We start from the raw sequence: 8,568 nt of genomic DNA, 5'->3' as shown, positions 1-8,568 counted from the left end.
ATCTTTCACATAAGTTGACTCACCTTTTGCTTCACTCACTCTGATGTCTTCTCGTGACCCAAAACAGCTCTCCCTCGTTGACTATGTTAAAGGCTACTCATCAAAGCCCTCTCCGTTCTCCAGCTTCAAAACTATCAGCATACCAGCACCAATTCTCCAACGAGCCAAAGCCTCTTTTGACCAGTACTCGATTTACACAAACTTCAAAAATTCTCTGCTCTCCTTCTCACCATAATACAGAATCAAAGAGGTATTTCGTCTCAATTTGATCTGTCTCTCATTCCACTTTTCAGCACTATCCTCCACTATCAAAAAGCCACTGGTACTTGCTAACTATCTATCCACGAAAACGTCGAACTGCTCCTCAGCGATGCCAATAACATAATGACTTCTTTTTCAAACTTCCTCAATCATTCAAACCACTTTTTCCCTTCCAAATTGCCAAGACTCAGAAACATTTCTCTTTTCCATTCGACAAACAAACAGTCATTTTCAAAATTATTCCGACCATCCTAATTACTTTCGGGGAAACTCTACAACATTTACTTGGGGTGAAACAAAGATATTAAAATTCCAAACTTTGTTTTAAACCATTTTTTTAGAAAATGATAATTACCTCTGCCTGTGGATTCTATAGTTCCCGTAGTAAACAATATTTTTCCATTTTAAACCTAAATACATCGTCCTTTTCACTTTAATTATTCACAAAAGTCTTTAATTGTTCATCGGAAAGCTCATTAAAAAAGAAATCCACTTACATCCAAACTAAATTCTAATAAATATTTACAGATCAATATACAGGGTGTATCAAATTTATGTGCCCGCGTTGTCTTTGATTGATAAAATTGAAAACACAATAATATATATAATTTCTTATATAACAAAATAAAAAGTTTATAAGGAAAGATTTACTTTTGCATAATTATTTATTACTAATAAATGCATTTTTTATTCGCTTTTTATAAACCAAGTTGAAAACATAGCTCATGCTCTTTCACTTGACACCTGTGGAATGGTTCTGACGTCGATTTTTTCTGACTTATGTTATTGTAAAAAAATGCTCTCTGGGATAAACAATTTGAATAAAATTTAAACAATTGAATGAATCGCTTTGAAATTTTTATCACATATTAAGCACCAAAGAACCCTTATATGACAAAAATTTCAAAGCTGTATACTAATTTTTACAATAGATATTGCCAAATTAATTTTTTTTTCAATTCCGACCTTTTTTGCAATTATATTAACAATAAATGAGTACAACAAACTTTGTAATACGTCATTTTAAAGCTTTTTCCATAATCTCAAAGATATTTGTAATAAAAAAACCGTAAGTTTCACTGTTTTCTGTTGATTTGAAAAAAAAAGGGAAAAATGCCATTTTTTGACACTTAATTGTTTATAAATAAAAATTGCCGCTAGATCCTACGCAGGAAATAGTTACAATTTGCTCTTATAGGTATTACCTGTCGAAAAAATGCTTCAGTACCCTGGCTGCTCGAGTGTCATGGAAAAAACCTTATTACCCTGGACTATATGCATGAGTTAAAAGAAATGACCAGAGACAGAGATCTTTGGAGACGGACAATACAAGACATTAAATCGAAAATGACATTATTATAATTAAAAAAAAAGTGAATTTTTCTTAAATAAACCTAAAAGTACTTATGATACAAAAACAAAAAATATCAAAATTTTCAGTAAAAGAAATTCTACAATTAATATTTGAACCATGTTGTTATAATATTATGAATACTTTTAGATTTATTGAAGAAAAATGCACTTTTTCTAAAAATTTTAAAAATGTTATTTTCGATTTAATCAACTATTTTTTCTAAACCAAGCAATCCAAACCGATTAAATCACATAGATCGTATCAATTTACCTAAATAAAGTTAATTTCAAGTGGGAAGCTATTCATTTCAATTAGGAGTGTAACGATGAGGGTGTAATTTTTACATTTCAAAAGGAAAAAAGTAGAGAGCTACTTTATTTTCGTCATAAGTCAGTCAGTTCTTACGTAAAAAACTTTTTTTCAGAGCTTATTTGAAAGGTATTTTAATGAGCTTTAAAAGATATTTCCTAAGTTTTCCCAAAAAATTGCACCAAATTCGAGTTATTTGAGATTAAATGTTCTCCAATTCGATGTTTTCCGAAAATAACCATCCTTTAAAGAGCAATAACTCAGTCGTTATTGGATTTACGTAGGTCTTTCAGACGCGAATCTCTTTGTTTTTTTATTAGCTACTATTTTGTTTGTAATTATTTTTTCTATAAAATTAATTTTTTTAAGATATTCATGAATAGTCCTGTCGCCAGGGGGGGTACAACGGCCTCGTTAATTCAGATGGACTTACCCAAGTTTTTTTTATGTATTTTGACCCGTAGAACACGAATTTTTTGGGTAACAGTTGATCCGGATGTCGATAAGATTGTTATAGACCAAGAACTTGAGGAATCAAATAACAGCGATTTTTGGCAAAACAAAACAATATTTTGTATTTTTTGGGTCATTTTAAGCAAAAAATATTTCTACAAGTTTTTTAGTAGGATGCACAGTTTTCGAGATAAACGCGGTTGAACTTTCAAAAAATCGAAAAACTGCAATTTTTAAACCCGAATAACTTTTGATTAAAAAATAAAATAGCAATTCTGCTTAGCGCCTTTGAAAGTTCAAGTCAAATTATGTCGGTTTTGATTATTTGCATTGCTAAAAATTTATTGTGTTATTGTTAAACAAAGCTACAAACAACTAGTGCGTGAGTGATGTTTCTATGATTTCTCATTTAAAATCGAACGAGTAGGTAGAAGAGGTACTAGTGCAATCAAGACTATTTCTACGTTACATGCGTTAAAACGCATGTAAAAGCACGGGAAACCCTACGTGTTTATAGCTTTGTTAAACAATAAAAAAATAAATTTTTACCAATGCAAATAATCAAAACCGATATAATTTGACTTAAACTTTCAAATGCGGTAAGCAGACTTGCTATTTTATTTTTTAATCAAAAGTTATTCGGGTTCAAAAATTGCAATTTTTCGATTTTTTTAAAGTTCAACCGCGTTTATCTCGAAAACTGTGCATCCTGCGAAAAAACTTGTAGAAATATTTTTTACTTAAAATGGCTCAAAAAATACAAAATATTGTTTTGTTTTGCCAAAAATCGCTGTTATTTGATTCCTCAAGTTCTTGGTCTATAACAATCTTATCGACATCCGGATCAACTGTTACCCAAAAAATTCGTGTTCTACGGGTCAAAATACATAAAAAAAACTTGAGTAAGTCCATCTGAATTAACGAGGCCGTTGTACCCCCCCCTGGCGACAGGACTAGAAAAACGGTTATAAAACGTAAGTTTTTTCAATGAAAAATGCATAGTTTCAATCGCAAATATCTTGGAAAGTGTTAATTTTGCAAAAAAATTTTATAGAACAAAATTTACTTAAAATTGGTCACTATATTGATTTCCATAGTTACTTTGATTAAAAAGTGTTCTTCCCCTAGATAGGGTTGTTTTCACCCCCAGGGCAAAAGTGGGCATAGGGTAGATTTTGACAAAGCTTATAATTACTACATAAATCCAAATTTTTAAGGAAATCGACCTTGGTTCTCAAAATTTTACGAGAAAATGGCTGTTGATTGGACTAACAGTGATATCAAAGTTATTAGAAACCAGATAGATTATTTTTAAATAAAAAAGGTTTCGAAACTCCATTAATCCATCTGCAAAAACTTACCCTGGTACTGATACAGCCACAGACCATGATACGGTTGTTGTCATTTGATCTCCAATTCAAAAAGCTAACTGCACGTTACAATAAGAATCAAATACAACGTTCACTTTAGAGATACTACATAAAAACCAAGGTAAAAAACCATAGGTACTGGTGAGAAACCTGTAAGGGTTTATCAACATCCAAAATTGAGATCAACACATATTCATTTAATTCTTAAATGTACTAGAAACGAAAACCAAAACATACACATTTGTTTACATTTTTACTGGGTCACCTAGTTTTGTTAGAAGCACCAGTCGACGATATTGCATAGTCAACTAATTCATATTTTCGTATGTCATGGCCACGCTGAGTCGACAATATAAACAAACTAGATGTTATAAGTTTGTTTATATAAACACGAAGGTATGGTAATTCATTCTAATTCATTCGTATTATTAAAAAGAACATTCTTAATCCAGATGCTCTAGCACCGCGGTTCTCAATTTTTTTGAGTGATGTACCACCTACAGTTATTTTTATTATTTTTGGTACCACCTATATTTTTAAATTGTATTATCAATACTTACTAAGTACTACTATTTTAATTTTTTCTGTGTTTTGTGTACCACCGCCAATAATGATATGTACCACCAGTGGTACATGTACCACATATTGAGAACCTCTGCTCTAGCAGATGGTTTTACCGCGAGTACATCAACTATTTACTGTGGTCTTTATAGTTGGTAATAAATAAGCAGTTATACATATTGTTTAATTCAGCAACCCCTATTGGTAGGGGGTAACTACCCCCAACTACCCTAAGATGTTTCCCGAGGGTGCATACCCGCATAAACCGAAGTAGAGGAAGAAAAAATAAAGAAAAAAGAAAATTATACCAACAATATTTTTAAGCTCCAAATCATTACAAGACAAAATAAAATATAAAGAACAACATGCAGGCATAGGAAGAAACATTTCTAAGAAGAAGAACGAGTCTTGGGAGAGAAACTATCAACGAATAAATACTAATCTTAGAGGAAGCAGAAGCACTGAAAGCTGGAAATTGCTGAAAAACTTGAGGAGAGAAAATAATAAGGACATAATAAAGAGCATAAAACATGAAGATTGGGAAAAGTATTTCAAAGAACTTTTGGTAGAGAATAGAGAACATGGAAACCAAAACCAATATATAATTGCATTAGCAGGTACGCCTATAGTGAAAGAGACTATAGTGAAAAGTATCACTTTATACAGCTGCTGTGAGGTATGGCCACTGAAATAAAGAACACTGGCTATGCTGAGAGCAACGAACATGGATTTTTCGAGAAGAGCTGCAGAAAGATCTAGAATAGAAAGGATTACCAACAAAAGCATTAGAGAAATAATGGAAATAACACGAACAATCACGGATGAAACGACGAAACCCAAAAGACTGCACTTTCAAACAAATAAATATTTAAAAATAAAATCTTTGGATTTCTTAATTCGGAAACAGATTCTCTCTTATACCTATTAATCACGGATGACTTAACAACAAAACAATTTATCTGGTTCGGATATTTACAAAGAATGCGGATGAACAACGAATACCAAAGGAAATACTAAAATTTCAACCAAAAGAAAAGAGAGAACTAGGTAGACCGAGAAAAATTTGGAGCGAAGGAATAGACAAAAAGGGCTGAAAAGAAGAAACATAGAAGAGGATCTAACGAACAAATGGAATTCGGAAAACGACAGAGAACGTTATAAACTGACATGTAGTAGTATTAGTATATAGTATTTGTAAGAAATCAATTGTCAAAAAAAATTAACGAGGAAATAAACATAAATATTATCTACTACTTGGCTGTTTTGTTGTCTTTGCCTATTAGGCCTACCGTATAAATTTTGACGAATGTCAATGACCAAATAATATATCTAAAAGGATATATTTAATATTAAATTGATCTTAACACAATTTTGTAATACTGGTATAATTTATACGTAATTATAAATTACATGCTTGCGACAAAATGACAGGTTAACGTCGATTGGCTCTTATTATATTTTGCACAAATTACTATCCATTATATATCAATAATTTAAGCCTTTGTTAAGGGAAAAAAATATTCCTGTGTGCCAGTCTTGCCACTTATACCAACACAGCAAAAAATTGATTATATCCGTATTATAACTTTACAAATATGACGTCCTTGTCGTATCTGGCGCCTGATTAAAGACTCTTTTACTTTTATCCTTCCGATATATAATTTAAGTTTTTTCAATTTGTTATACGTGCTGGCTGATATGTTGGTAACATTGGATGAGGTGAAAACAAGCCAGCAACGTATAATTTGAAGGAAACGAGAAAATCTAAGATGACAGAAGAGTGAGCTGTAATTTGATGTAATTAGTAACAAGATGGGAGGTCGAAGGCTGCTTAATTTATTGTTTTCTATTAGAAATAGTAGCACTATTGAGAAGACTGAAACCCTGTATTATCTATCGCCGGTTACGTTGAGTAGCCACTTGGAACAGTAGTTGAACCGCTCTTTATAATTTGACAATAGTTCAGAGAAATAAGGAAAAAAATATCCTGTTGGTGGGTGACACAACCCCTCCAGGCCAAAATCAAATTTTTTGAGTATAATCGAGGAAGCATTTTGGCTCGCAATTTTTTCGTCCATCATGGATTTACTTGAAATTTTCACAGAAGGTAGGAAATAGTCCAAGGATCATTTTCTATATCATGCCGCTGTACGCTAAAACCTTGGGGGTGGTTGCCAGCCCATCTCGGGGGCGGGAATTTTTTATTACATTTTAACTATGTAAATCGATGTAAAAAGTGATTATAAGAAAAACATGTTTTTTACATTTTCTTCGTAAAACTAATATTTTTCGAGTTATTCGAGCTTGAAAGTAACAGTTTTTCGATGAAAAAATCGACTTTTTTAGAGGGTTTTTTTGAGAATACCTCGAAAAATATGCATTTAATCAAAAAAACTGTAGATAAGAAAATTGTATCTTTTAGTAACAAAAACCAAATTATTTTTCTGTAATATCGCTAAGACCAATACAAACGTTTTGATTTTTTCGTCAAATGCATAATTTGAAATATTCAACGTAAAATAACGGAAAAACTTATAATAATGTTTATCAAGTATACAGTTAGACCTTTAAAAAAAATAATAAAAAGTTTCTAGTCTGAAAAGTAAGCGACTTATGATCAAAAAAAGTCGGTACCTGCTTTTCTCTATGAAAAAATCAGTGGAAACAACCCCCTAACTACCCTCCTGATTAAAAATTGGTCTTTACCTTTCTGTAATTCCTTTTATATTTGTATTATCAATACACCCAAGAAGTTTGACCTATTTAAAAGGCCTAATTTTAGAAAAATTGGAGTTTAAAGAAAAATTTATTTTTTGGAATTTCCCATTTTTCACCTTTTACTTCAAAATATCTCCGAAACTACTGGAGATACGAAAAAAATGATAGATTATCAAATTGTAGCTTCTTTAATAATTAAAATTCCGTTCTACATAGATTTTCATTACAGTTGACAGTTAGCGAGATATAGCTGTTTAAAACCTCTATTTACGAGCAAACACCCCCTTATTCTATCCCTTTGAACCCACCCTAATTAAAAACTGAGGGATCTTACGGAATTTAGTTTACACAGTCTTATAACTGTTCAAAAATCCTACAAAGCCATTTTTGAAAAATCTTTTCACCGCCAAAAATGAAGGAGCTATGTTTATAAAACGAATTTTTTTTTTTTCGAAAAATTCGGATAGTCCGCTTATGGATAATTTTCCATGTATGTATAATACCACAGAACGGGTTCGTATACTGGAAGATGACTAAAAAACTATTTGTATTTGTATTTGTACATATTTGTAAATTCGTATTTTTGTGTAAATAAATGTTTTTGTAATTCTTTAATTCTACTTTTTTTTCTGTATAGACCTATTAAAATATCTACTTATAAAAACTGTAATGTTATTAAGGGTGGTTTTTAAGGGTTGAAATATTATTATATTATATCCTAAAGTATAAAACAATCATTATTTAACCAATCAAAACCAAATTTTACCCATATTAAAATATACAATGTTTTTATATAATTTTTGACAATAAGGGGTTGTTTACACCCCTAAAAATAATCAATGCCCTTAAGCATGATATAGTGATTTAATTATTATGTATATGTGATATATATAATGATTTAATTATTATGTAAATCGATGCAAGCCGAAATTATTCTTTTAGGATAAGTAAATTTTTTATATATAGCTCCAACAAGGGTGGTTTTAAGGGTTGAAATATTATGATAGTATATCTTAAAACATTAAACATTTATTATGTAACTAATAAGAACCAAATGTTGACAATATTAAAGTTTAAAATGTTATTTTATAATTGTTTACAACTAGGGGTAGTTTTCACCCTTACAAAACCAAAAGCGTACAACGGCTCAATATAGAACATGAACTAGAGGGTGTAATGAGCCTGCGAGGTTTTGCCATTTTTTCTGCTTCATTTCCTCGACTAGTAGTGTGGACATCTATAATAATAACTTATATGTTTCCTGTAGCCGATTTTGATGATATACATAGGTAGTTATAAACAAATGAAAATCAAAAAACGGCAAATTCTCTGTATTTTTGTCTATTACCAAAAAGTTAAGCATTTTAAACAAATTTGAGAGTAAGAAACTCATAAATCGTATAAAAAACTTCAATATGGCGTTCGCTGAATATGTATATCCTTATTGGTTGATTAGAAAATTTCAAAATAAATCATAAATTTTGAGTTTTTATAAATATTCATTACTTATGTAAAAATTAACTTAGAACCTTCTTATTGCAC

The sequence above is a fragment of the Diabrotica virgifera genome, chromosome 2 (genome assembly GCF_917563875.1).
Source record: "Diabrotica virgifera virgifera chromosome 2, PGI_DIABVI_V3a".
NCBI lineage: Eukaryota > Metazoa > Arthropoda > Insecta > Coleoptera > Chrysomelidae > Diabrotica > Diabrotica virgifera.
Note: the sequence above shows the minus strand (reverse complement) of the source record.